Source organism: Rhineura floridana, chromosome 12 (genome assembly GCF_030035675.1).
Source record: "Rhineura floridana isolate rRhiFlo1 chromosome 12, rRhiFlo1.hap2, whole genome shotgun sequence".
In the NCBI taxonomy this organism is placed as follows: domain Eukaryota; kingdom Metazoa; phylum Chordata; class Lepidosauria; order Squamata; family Rhineuridae; genus Rhineura; species Rhineura floridana.
In genome coordinates this window covers 26,130,395-26,143,928 of record NC_084491.1, presented here as the reverse complement: position 1 = coordinate 26,143,928, position 13,534 = coordinate 26,130,395, and the positions used below count along the sequence as shown (strand labels likewise).

Sequence of the window (13,534 nt, the reverse complement as noted above, 5' to 3'; positions counted from 1 at the left end):
GTTAAGAAATGTGATCCCTCAGAACAAATGTGATTCAGTTTCTTTGGAAGCTCCCTGGTGGCTGATTCAGGGCTTCTTCTTTTTTACTGAAATAAAAAGGCCTTTTTGCTTCTTGAAGGAGCAACTAGTCTGCCCTTAGCAGCCTGGTAGTGAGTGGAGAGGAGACTGGTGGCTCCGATGTCAGTGGGGCAGTGACTCTGCTCTGGGTTTTAGTGTGAGCTTTCAAGGAGCTGTAAGGTGCTAAAGCACCTTGGAAAGTGTTAGAGAAGGAAGCAGCAGGCACAGAGATGGTGTTATTGGATTGGGTATCCAGCTTGTTGACATCTTTTTTGTCCTGTGATCTGTAGGGATTTCTGCTGGGTGGGGCAGCAATGAAATTTTATTGATTGCATCCTTTGGGAACTCATCTATTGAAGACACAAAGAGACTGCTTTTGAGCATCCCATCTCTGTGCTTTTTTTAAAAAAAATATCCTATTCTCTGCATAATTCTACCGTTTGGATTTTAGCCACGTCCTCTGAGGCTTTGCAGATTCAGACAGAAGTATATATTAATAGCCCCTGAGTCACCTGGAATCCTCATGGAAGCTTTTAACTGACAAGTTTGCTTCTGTCAGGTGCTTAGTTATAACTTAGCTAGTTCCTTAAAGATTCTTGAAATAAGTCTAAAAAAAGCCTGCAGCCTTTTATTTCAGCAAAGTGTGTTCCAAGCTGATCATTCCATATTTCAAAATTTTTGCATTTAATTTTTATTGATTTTTTTGCAAGATTATAAAAATAACACATCGATCAACCAATCATCCCTACAACCAAGCAGACAGGGGAGTTATTTTTGGTTCTGGAGCAATAATATTTCGCTGGGCTGTACAAAGCAAGTTGGAGTCTTTTCAAAGGATCCATGATGGAGCATGAACTGTCATGCTGGCCACTAGAGAAGGATGTCTACATGTCAATTTTAGTTGGATATTTTTTTTTAGGATTGTGTATGCCCTATGCCAATTCCATGGCTGCATAGTAGAGAATATAGAGAACTCATTTTTATGGTTCTGACACTTCTTTTAAAATAGTTTCAAGTTTATTATAAATTGCAGGGCCATAGGCCGACCCAATATTAAAATGAGTACAGCAGATTTTGCTATACAATTACTATAGCAATTTTACAAAACAGTTTAAAACATAAAATCAATTACAAAACATCTATTTCATTTAAGATTCTAAAACATGGTTAGCTCGTAATTTCCGAGCAGCTATCCCAAACAGAGATACCTTGTGAGTCACCTCCGAATTTAAATCAGACATTAAAAAGAGTATTCTTTTAAAATAGCAAACAAATGTTTCTCCACATTTCTGCAGCAATTTGAATTTTTTAAAAAAAATCCTCATGAAAATTCTTCAGTATTTTAGTGCAAATTTCTGCTAACATGCAGTTTTCTTTGCAATTTTGATTAACATACACATTTTTGCAAGCAATTTCTGCTAACATACATTTTTGTATGTGATGGTCACTAATATATTCATTTTATGCACACTTACCCCTAATATATGCATTTTTGTCAACATTGGTTGGTTGGTTGGTTGGTTGGAGAATTGCATCGCAAAATTCGGATATGTGTGAATTTCAGGGGATGGCTGTGTTTTGATTCTCATATTGTTTCTGAAAGTGCGAATTTGATATATTCAGCTTTACATGTGAAATGAATCAAATTTCTCTCCTGTCCCTCTTTCTGAGTACATGTACATAGGCTTAGCCAACATGGTGAGTAATTGGGCAGTGTACTTTTGATTAGCAAATGCTGAGTTATGGGCGAGGACCCTCTAGCCTGCAGGACAAATCATGTGATGTCAGGCATGGGACAGGTAAAAGGGGCTATTAGCTCCCAATAATTTAGTTGCAGCTCAGTGCCATTCAAATTTGGTGCCGAATGCAAGCTACGCTGCCAGAGGCAGATCTACTCGAGTGCTTCTGATCGGAGCTTCCAAATGGATCTGATACCTGTCCAAAGCAGTGTGGCTTGCATTCAGTGCCAAATTTAAACAGCCGCCCTTGCAGAGGAACAATCAGTACCCCTATCCAATAGAACTATCAAACCCAGCTTGCGAATTTTCTCGGTAGCTTGCAACCTCCCGGCATTTGTCAGCTGAAAAAAGGAACATGCTTGTAACACCCCTGTCATCATAACAAGGCTCACTTTGCAAGTCATCTTTCTTCTAACTATTGAACATTGCTAAACATGCTTCATAACCTCCTGAAACACTATTCTTTTAGTGTTAACCCTATCATCCACTGATTTTAGAAACCAAGGCAGTGATTGCTCTTATGGTTAAAGAAAACCTTTATGGGGCTTGTCAAGATATAATGGCAAAGTTGCCCTGATTCTCTGTCAACACGCTTCTCAAAGGTATTATGGTATAGTGGTATCAGGGTCCTAAGACTTGTTAGGAGGCGCCTATTCCCCTGACAGAGCTACAATTCCCAGAGTTTCCTGGGAAGAGGGATTGGTTGTTAAACCACTCTGGGAATTGTAGCTTTGTGAGGGGAACAGGGACCTTCTAACACAGCCTTTCCCAACCTGATGTTGGACTACAGTTCCCATCAGCCCCAGCCAGCATGGCCAATAGCCAGGAATGATGGGAATTGTAGTCCAGCAACATCTGGGGACCCAAAGGTTGAGAAAAGCTGTTCTAACAACTCTCAGCACTCTGAACAAACTACAGTTCCCAGGATTCTTAGGGGGAAGCCATGACTGTTTAAAGTGGTATGATACTGCTTGAAATGTATAACACAGATGGGGCTGTGAGGGAGAGAGCCCATTTGTTTTACTTCTGGCTTTCTGAGATATGTGGCAAGGTGCTGTTCTCCACATTGCAAAGACCACTTTGCCACCTCAGAGAGGATTTCTGGGCCGGAGTGAAATCTTTGTGCTATGAGTTGCTTTCAAAGTCACACGGGCCTCTTTATCCTCATCTCTGAAATGTGTCCCTCTGGTGAGAAAGGTCACTTTGCACAAACGACACCTTGGTGGGGATTTTTTTTATGGCTCTTGGAGCTTTTGTGTCATCGTTTGTTCGCTTCGCCGCTCCTCTTGGTTCCTTTGTTCAACCCCCCCTGGCCCCCACCCCACTGCAATCCAGTAAGTTGAATGGACGTGGTGTTTTATAAAATGCAGCTCCATTTCCCATTAGCTGTTCCTTGAGTGTGACTTCTTTCCTGCTTAGGCAGCTGAAACTGGAGACAGAAGAGGCAGCGGGGAAATGTAGTTAACTGTTCATTCCTACTGGGAGTTTCAGGAAATATTTTGGCTCTAAAAGAGCTTCATCACTGTCATTCTTTCCCACCAAAGTCTGTCTGCATCCATTTACTTGGGCAAAGAAGGGCAGTGGAAGAAGACTCATAAAAATGAATTGGAAGGTAATGGCGGACGAGATTCCAACAGCCCCAGCCCAAATCAGTCGCTTGGAAATAACACACCAGAACTCAGAAATAGTTCAGATACCAGGCAGCTTTACCTTTCCTCGCAGCCACTGTGATCCCCAAAATACTCTCCTGGCCAACTTCCTTGAACTCTCTCCCTGTGTTCAGTAGCCCTTGGAAAGCTACACCTGCCTTCAGTCAGTATTTTGTGGGAGAGGTTCAAGCACATACTAGAAATTTAGGTTTGCGCCATTGAAGTGGATCAAGCATTCTGTCACCCTGGTGCAACAAATCATAGGAATGTAGGATGCTGCCTTATACTGAGACAGACCGTTGGTTTATCTAGCTCAGTATGCCTGCACTGACTGGAAGCAGCTCTCCAGGATTTCAGACAGGAGACCTTCCCAGCCTTACCTGGAGATGCTGAGGGCTGAATCTGGGACCTTCTGCATGCAAAGCAGATGCTCTACCATGGAGCTACGGCCCTTTCTGCATTCTCTTTTCATAGTTTGGAAATTGATGAAGAAGTGCACTGAAAAATTTGGGATGTATGAATAATTAATAGAAAGATGTATAGACATCACATGAGCAAATCAAGGATGATTGCTCACTGTTGTATAACCACCCTGCAAACAAATTAGAAAAAATGTTCAGCAAAGACTGGACATAGTCTAAACTCTGCTTAAACTTAGTGCAAGTAAATCAGACTGGATGCTCAATAAACAGGTCACCTTAAACCCCCAAGGGCCACTGGAAGCTTTTTTTCCTAGTGTGCTAAGTGCTTGGTCTCACCTGCATAATCTCCTTCTCTACCCTCCTCCCCTCGCTGCCCTGGAGCAATCCAGCTGGAATTGGGGCCAGATCAGGATAGCCAGATCAGGCCCTGAACCAAATCAGGAGTGTTTTACACAGCCCTAACTTAAAAGTGCCCTTAGTTGTCCCTGCTTTAATCTGGGCATTCTATAATCTGGACTGTAAGGGAGAAACTTCTGTGGGCATGAATCAACTTGCCTCAGTAGAGGTTGTAGTAAATGACCCCTGAGTTTCCTAATATACTATGGCTCTAATGTACCATGGTTTTGCTCTTCTGTGACATAACATCACCATTATCTGTTCATTTGTATGCCATTTTTCCATAAAGTTGTGTCCAAAGTAACCGCCCCGTTAGTGCAACGATTTACACTTGTGCAACAGGTCTTTTCTCCCTCTCTTTACCTCACCCTGCACCCTCTCCAAATCTGTTTCAGAGGGTTGGAGAAAACCCCAGGGTTGCACAGGGAGATGGGGAAGTTTCATTGCACAAGGCTAAACTTATACCAGTCTGCATCTGTACTGGAATTTTTAAAAAATATTTTTTAAAGTTGTTTTGTTTTTAAGATGTTTTAAAAAGATTTTTAAAAAATACTTTATTGCTTGTTTGCTGCTCTGGCCTCCCTTTGGGAGGAAGGGTGGGAAATCAATGCAATAAATAAATAAATAAATAAATATCCTTGCACTGATGGGACAGTTACTTAGCGCTACATTGGATTCACCCAGAGTCAATAAGTAAATTCAAATACAATATCCATAAGTAAATATGAAGAAAATCATGCCATACAATATTGTATCAAGCAATACAAACAAACCACCTAATGTAATAGTTAAAACTAAACAGGAACAAGAATAATGGCTAACTCAGACATGTATTTATTTATTTATTTGTATTAATTTAACAATATTTCTATACCTCTTGATTGTAAAAAAACCTCTAAGTTGTTTACATCAAAATAAGCAATAAAACAGTTAAAAACAAGCAATTAAAAACTTTTTCAAAAATGATTAAAACAACAGTAGACTAAAAAAGAGGTTAAAACATGTCAATGCAAAACAGTATACAAAACATCACCATGTTCCAGTCAATGCACCTTTATCCAATCATTTGGATCCGAGACTCAAATCTTCAAACATCCCGGGGGCCCACCCCACCTCTCATATGGGGGAGAACAGAGGCAGTCACTTTGGCTCTCACCCAAGGGGCCCCTTATGCCCACTGTTGCTGTGGGCTCTTACCCCACGTGGTGAGATATTTCAGATACTCCTGAAACATACCTGTTTGTGACTTTGCTGAAACGGTTCCTTGCGTTTAAGCTTTGTCTTTACACTGGTGGAAATGCAAAAGTGGGCTTCCTATTCCAGTAGCTTAGCATAAATGCCCTCTCTTTTTTTTTCCAGCCATGTGAAAGGCTGCTTGGCAGGGCTGTTCAAAGGCAAAGAAGTGACTATCAAAAAAGGACTGGATTTTATGAAAATAAAAGAGGAAGCAATGGGAAAAAAACATCCTTTGAGGACAGAGCAACTGCTTTAATAATCCTCTGGTTCAGCTAGGGGCCAGTAATATTAAGCATAATCTCTTCAAATGCACAGGAGAATCGATCTTTTGAAAACTGGGGAATGTGCATTAAAATCCTGCACTTCGTATGTTGCTTTATAATAAATTAAAGCATTTCCAAGGGAAGTTCTTTCCCTGCTATTTTGTCCTTGAAGTTGAAGGGATAAAGTTCTGAAATGTGAATGCATATATTAAATATGCAATACCTCTTCTAATGTGTTGTGGATGAACCCTGGTGATCAGAGCACATTAAATGAAATTCCACTTGATTGTTGTCAGTCAGATGAACAAGAAGCTGATGATGCTCTCCCTATTTTCTTATTTTGTCTCTGAGTATTTCTCTATATGGTAAAGACCATATAAATCTAGTGCAGTTGTAAAATTGAGAAGGGTACTGCAGTAGAAAGAATCCTTGCTCGCATTCAGCCTTTTTGAAAAGGAAGGCGAGACTAAAGCTGTGATCCTAGACATAGTGGGGATGGGAGAGGGAATTCAATTCAATTTGCATTTAAAGCCGATACCATCAAATTCGCATTTTCTGAAACAATATGAGAACTGAAATATAGCCATCCTTTGAAATTCACACTTATCTGAATTTTGCAGTGCAGTTCTCCAACCAACCAGTGTTTACAAACAAAAATGCATTATATTAGGGCAAAATGTGCATAAAAATGAATATATTGGTGAGAATAGTGTACAAAATGCATTATATTAGGAGAAATTGCTTGTAACTTTAGTCAAAACATCATACAAACACACGTTTATTCAGAGAAATTTGTACTAAAATGCTGATGAATTTTCATGAGGACTTCCTTTAGGGAAAAAAATGCAAATTGCTGTAAAAATATGGAGAATTGAATTTAAGATTGGAAAAATGAAAAACTTGAGGGGACCAAAACTGGCAGATCTTTCCATTCCTACCAGAGAGTAAGCTCCACCGCGAACAGTGTGACTTAATTCAGAATAAACATGAACTGGATTGCACAGCAAGGGCTAAACTACACGTGGCACTCATTCAAGCAGTTAGCAATTGCACGGATGGTTGCTGTGTTTTTCCTTTCTAAAGAGTAAATAGCAGGTGTGAACTGGCTGGTCCAGATTGGAATCTTTGTAGGGGCTTAAATAGAGGGACTTAACCCACTGCACTCTTGTTTCAGATCAGGGGCCCTGATCCTGCTATTTACATTGAGAGGAAAGCTCCCATTGATGCCAATGCAAATAGGATACAGTCTGGATTGGTATCACACTGGGGGACAAAGGATTAAAACCCCTTACCTCCCACCAGAGTCTGATACTGGATTGGAGCCCCAGACTCCCCTAGGACTGAGGAGACCCACATTCAAATCCCCAGTCATCCATGAAGTTAACTTGGTTAAATCACTATCTCACAGCCTAGCCTACCTCATAAGGTTGTTGTGAGGACAAAATGGGGAGAGAATCATATGACACCTTCAGCTCCTTGGAGGAAATGTGGGGTATTCATTTTTCAAACTAAAATCTTTCCAAGATGGCTTATGACAAAAGCAATACAAACAATAAAAACAATTTAAAAGGACCATCATAAAGTGCTGTTGCATGCCACCCCAATCTCTGAGCGGTGGGAGATCTCCAGGGGTCCCTGCACTTTCCCAAGGGTTGGTTTCCTTGGAAAGAAGGTCAGCAGAGACTGTGGTGTCTTTTAGGAAATATGGTTTTTATTTACACACATTCCAATCTGAGCTTAAGACGGAGGAGTTCAAAGCATCAGCAGTCCAATAAATCTTGCTTTACCATCAGGCTTACAGGAGGCATCCTGAAGCCATGGTGCAGGAAGCCAGCCTCTCTGTGTGTCTCCAGTTCCCAGCCTTTCCTCAGACTCAACTAAAAACACAAGCCTCTCTTTTGACCTCAGGAAGGGAAGGGCTCTCCTGAAGAGTTTCAATAACAATAGGATCTCCCTGGCTCATTCCCCAGTTAATGGGCACTTGTCAGACCCATTAGCCCACCTGGCCACTCTATTAGATTAACAAAGGAGACTAATCTGAGCAGCGGAGCAGGTTTCTTAGCTGCAGAGCCTACCTCCAGGTTCAGGCTGGAAGGGGACTCATAAAATCATTTAACTCAACCCCCAACCCATAACAGTACATTAAGATAAAATAATTGTAGAACAGAAGCTAAGACATAAGCATAGAGACAATAAGGACCAATCATAAAAAAGCCTTGTGGAACAAAACAGTTTTTACAGCATATCTAAAGATAACAAGAGGAGTAGTCCTGGTGGATTTCCCTAGGGAGGGAGTTCCACAGTTGTCAATAAAGTCAAGGCCCTGTCCTTGATATCTACCAGTCCTATCTTAACTAGTGAATGGGCAGAAAACAGGACATCTGAAGTGGATCTTAGGGTTCTGGTAGGTTCATATGGGTGCAAGTGGTCCTTCAGATAACCTGATTCTAGGCTGCTTATTGTTAATTTATACTTAAAACATTTATACACCACTTAATCATTTGCATGTATAAGCACTGTACATAAAAACAAAACATCAAATAATGCTTAGGGCTTAAAAAGTTGATTCCAGTACTTTAAATGAGCCTGGAAACAAATTGGTAACCATGGCAGCTTGTATACAATCAGTGCTGAGTCTCTTTGTCCCACCAGCATCCTGGTGGCCATCTTCTCCCATATCAATCTGCCTGTCCACTGAGAGCTACATCTGAGGCTCTTCCCTGGGAACTCCCAGGGTCAGAAATAAGATATATGGCAATCGGGGATAAAGCCGTTTCAGTGGTGGCACCACATCAGTGGCTTGCCCATCTGAGAGGGGCTTGCCTAATACCTCCTTTGCTGTCATTTCCATGCATGTGAAGAACCAAGGCTTTTTAACAATGAACTTTTGACGTTTTTAGTTCTTTTATGTTGTTGTGGGTTTCCTGTACTATGCCGTTCTGTTTGTTTTGTAACATTTGTAGTTGATTATTTTATTATTATTGATTTATTTGTTTATTTCATTTATATCCCACCTTTCTTTTCATGAAACCCAGGGCAGCCTACATATGGTTCCCAGGCAGTCTCCCATCCAGGCACTGACCAGATCTGATCCTGCTTAGCATCAGCAGGGAGCTGGCCTTATGTGCCTTCAGACCACAGCCTGGAACTTTATTTCTTACTCTTTTGTAAGCCACCCTAGGAATGCCAATTGGCTATTGAAAGGCAGGATATAAATTTTAGAAATAATGAAAATGAATTCTGAACCAGTTGCAGTTTCCTAATGGTTTATTAAGGGCAGCCCCACAGGGAGAGTTTTGCAGTAGCACCACCTGGGTGTTAAAAAGACATGTAATGATATAAATAAATACTTATATGTATGAATGTGCTAAATAAGTGCATAACAGGAGGTGCTGGTACTGTAATTTCATCTTTTGCCACATCTTTATTTTATCTTATCTCATTTGCCTCTTCTTAAAGGAGTGGTGTGAACCAGCAAATGCTTGGAAAGTACTCAGGCAGGGGTTTGTTACAGGCAGCAAGCTGATGCTTTGATCAATCATTAGCATCAACCTTCTGGTTTAATTAAGTCCAAAGAAAGTGGCCGGATGGCTTCATGTCAGAGGTGCGTTAATGGGCGACAATGGTGCTGTGCTAAAACACATTAACGTTCACTTTACATTCCTCTCATCTTTTTAAAAGCTCCAAAATCTCTTGCATTACAGAGACCTCTGGTCACTTGGCTGTGAAATGCATTCAGTCTGTAGCAATGGAGGTAATACAATTGCTTTAAATCCTGTTTAGAATTTCCAAAAGCCCTTTGGAAGCCCATAGTGATTCATTAGCCTTGTCCACCAGCAACAATGGAGGCAACAAGGCATCTTCACCATGAATTTTTCGGAGTTTTAGTCTGAGTATTTCCTTTGTGTGTTTCTTTCTCAGCTTGTTGCCATTGCTATTTTTTTTTTTTAAAGTCCTTTGTTTTATTATGCTGTCAAGTTTTCAACTCCTTTTCTCCATATAGCAGCAACAAACTGTTACTTCAGACATCAGCTTTGGTGCTTCCCCTAGTGATCCTACAAATGTAAGCAAAAGTTGCCAGCGTTTTATTTAGCACTAGCCAATATCTACTTCTTGTATATATTTCATGCAACCAAGCCACCTTGTTAATTATCCAGCGGAAAATTATCTGACCTTTTCTAAACCCCCTATAAACTCCTTCTGTGGAAGGCTGGGTGGAGAAAGTGGATCATGAAATGGCTTTCAATTTATTAACAGATGCTTAGATAATTATTGCCCTACCCAATCATTAACATGCCCTCTTTGTTGTCCTGCCAGTGGCTTTTGCTAGCCAGATGGCTAGCTGGAGAATTGGGCAGATCCATGGAGGATAAGGCTACTAGCCATGATAGTCATGCTCTACCTCCACTGTCGGAGGCTGTATGCCTCTGAATTAGGGATGGGTGAGAATTTTGATTCAGTTCACATTTCAGTCTATCAAATTTGCACTTTCTGAAACAATATGAGAACCAAAACATAGCCATCCGTCAAAATTCACACTTACTTGAATTTTGGAACGCAGTTTGCCAACCAATGTTTTAAAAACTTGTATGTTAGGGGAACGTGTGCATAAAAATGAATATATGAGTGACAATAACATACAGAAATGCATTACATGACGAGAAATGGCTTGCAAAAATGTGTACATTAGTCAAAACTAATGTGGGAGGCAGGGCAGGATATAAATCCATTGATACAGGTTACCATTGCATGTCACTGGAAAAAGTCCATATCTTCTCCATCCCTGCAAATTTTATTTTTCATATTTGGGTTATGGGCATTATGTCAGAAATAACATATTTTGCACATACATTTATTCAAAAATGGTCCACCTTTATCATGTTTTGGAGAGACCAATTTCTGGATGATGTGGGAGACCAGATGTTTTATTTTCTGAGATCTGATTGTCTGGCATGTCTACTCAGAAGTAATTACTCCTCTGGTCAGTGAGGTTTATTGCCAAGTAAAGTAGTACAAGACTGCATCCTGTTCATATTGGATGTGTGTGTGTGTGTGTGTGTGTATTTAAAATATCTCTACCTGCCCTTCTACCCCACAATGGGGCACCCAGAGCAGCTTACAATAAAATCACACACATACATAATAAAATTATACAGAATAAAAACTCAAGACAATATATAGAACCTGCATGTACTGAGGCAGTGTGCCATTGAATAGGTGGGGCAGCAAGGGCAGCAAGAAGAAGAAAGGACTTCATCCTCTGCTTCTGGGCTTCCAAGAGGCATCTGGTTGACCACTGTTAGGAAAAAATATGCTGGGCTAGATCAGCTTTTGATCAGATCCATCCAGCAGGGCTCTTCCTATATTCATTCTGAAAAAAATAGACTTTTGCACAAAAATATAGCAGGTAGGGATGAAAGCATTCCGTCGCCCTACCAAGCCAGTATCGATTCAGGTTCGTTCTTTGCCTGCCAACCACTGCTTTTACTCATCTGTTTTTTTTCATCTCCCAAAAATATTATTTATTTATATTAACAACGTTAATTGATATTTTGAGAGGAAATATCAAAAATGGAATATTGATAAAATTGTCCATCTTATCAATATTTTAGAGTCTCATTTTTGAAAATAGCCGTGGCAAATTGCTACATTAAAATCCAATCTGCAATGATAGATAATAAGTGAATTAATGGGAAATTCGGTACCAAATCCAAATTGGGTGGAATTCTAGCACATCCCTAATAGCAGGTACCTAACCCTTGTGATTGGTGGTCTGAGTAGGCAGGGTAGGACTTCCAATGCTCAACTTGCAGGGTCTGTTTGCTGGAGGAGGAGGGGACTTGTGGCCCTCCAGATGTAATGAACTACAACTCCCATAAATCCCAACCACTGGCTGTGCTTCCTAGGGCTGAAGGGACCTGAAGTTCAACAGTATCTGGAGGGCCGCAGGTTCCCACACTATAACCAGAAGTGGGCAAAGTAAGCAAATCTCTGGGCACAGGATCCTATTTCTCTTAGCAATGACCTTTGGGTCTCTTCCTTCCAAGAGGGTATATTTACATTTTACTTTCTTGGGCAGAATGGGTTGGAAAGATCTCTGCATTGCCCACATTCCTGTCTCCCCTTCCTTGGAATTCTCTAAGGCAGACTTAGTACATTATTGATACAGCCTGAAACCAACCTGACCTCTGTCTGCATGCTGCAAAATACATGAAGGGCATTTAAACCTCATAATCTCCTTCTGGGGCATGGGATCCTTTTTCATTGCCAGGAAACCTTAGACAGATGCATTGCTTACTTCAGGTATTTGCAGAGGGACCTTGCTCTTTATTTCTCTTTTAAACTTGGCACTACAGCACATTAACAGTGGGCTGATTTAGATGTGGGGATAATTGCATTTATTCCAAGGTGCGATAATAGTTTAGCAAAAGACACACACACACACCCAAAGAGAGTGCCCTGCTAGTACCCAAGCAGCCAACCCAGTCCTGCGCTGGTTATACAATCACTTCCAATGGGGAATTCCATGTATCTCTTGACTGGCAGTGAGGACACAAAACATACACCACATTTCATTATACTTTGGTGGCTGGTGAGGCAGGGGGAGAGATAAAAGCAAAAGATAAATGCTAATAAAAGATCTGGGCTAAGGCTAAAAAGAGACAAAGCAGGTCATATCCCACTGGATTTGGAGCCAGCGTGGAGGTGAGAGTAACTTCCCCCAATCTGGTGTCCTCCAGATGTTGGGCTGCACAACTTCCATCATCCCTGACCACGGGCCATGTTGGCTGGGGCTGATGGAAGTCACACTGCTACATCTGGAGGGCACCAGGATGGGGAAGGATGGGTTAGATTGTTGCCCTGGAATAGACCTAGGTTCAAATTCTAACTTGGCCATGAAAACCACATGGTGTTCTTAGGCCAGTTGCTATCTCTCAGCTTTGCCTGCTTCACAAGGTTGTTCTGTGGATAAAGGGGGGGGCAAAGTTTGTACATTGCAATGAGCTCATTGGAGGTGGGTCAGAACAGAAATTCAGACAAAAATTAAAAAATAAAATACTGTAGAGAATAAAAGCTGGAACAGACTAGAAGGTTGTGTATCCCCGAACAAGACAAATGGCAATTTTAGGGGGGGCTATTTAAATTGGCAAAATGGCATGATTGGAAAGGATTAAATAGCCTCTTCCTCAGTGTCACAGTCCTGATCTGATTCTGAGGCCTTACAGCTGCTTTGCCCTATATCATCATCATCATTTAGATTATTCTGTTCATTAATGGATCTGCCACGTCATCACGTCTAGCATAGGTGTGAGTTTCTGACATCCTTTAAAACCTATATAAAGAATGATGCAGCCATGAAAACCCAGAACATAAACAAAAAAATGTGTTAAGATGAAAACAGTGAAGGACCACAAGCACATGCAGCATTTTGTGTAAATACGGTTCAACAAATTCATATAGGGGGAAAAAGTGCATTGATGACACTCAAACGTGGGGTACAGAGGGTTGAATCCAGTGCTACTCCAACTCAGAGTAGCCCCATTGAAGTGAATGGACATGGCGAACTCAGGTTCATTAATTTCAGTGGGTCTACTCTGAGTAGACTTAGTTGGCTACAAGCCAGAAAGTGACGTTCTTTCACGCTCTGATATTTTGCAACTACCTTTAGAATCGCTGTTGGAATTCTTGCTTCTCTTCCCAAAAGCAATCACACATGCATATGGTTTGATTTCTTTTGCCTTTAAAACTATTGCTTCCCTGTCCTCTTCTTA

At 41.0% G+C, this 13,534-nt stretch overlaps 1 protein-coding gene across 9 annotated transcripts in view; it reads left to right on the top strand.

The window, feature by feature from the left end:
- Positions 1 to 13,534, top strand: part of PKNOX2 (PBX/knotted 1 homeobox 2) — a 467,254-nt gene that overhangs the window by 319,606 nt on the left and 134,114 nt on the right. The window lies entirely within an intron of this gene.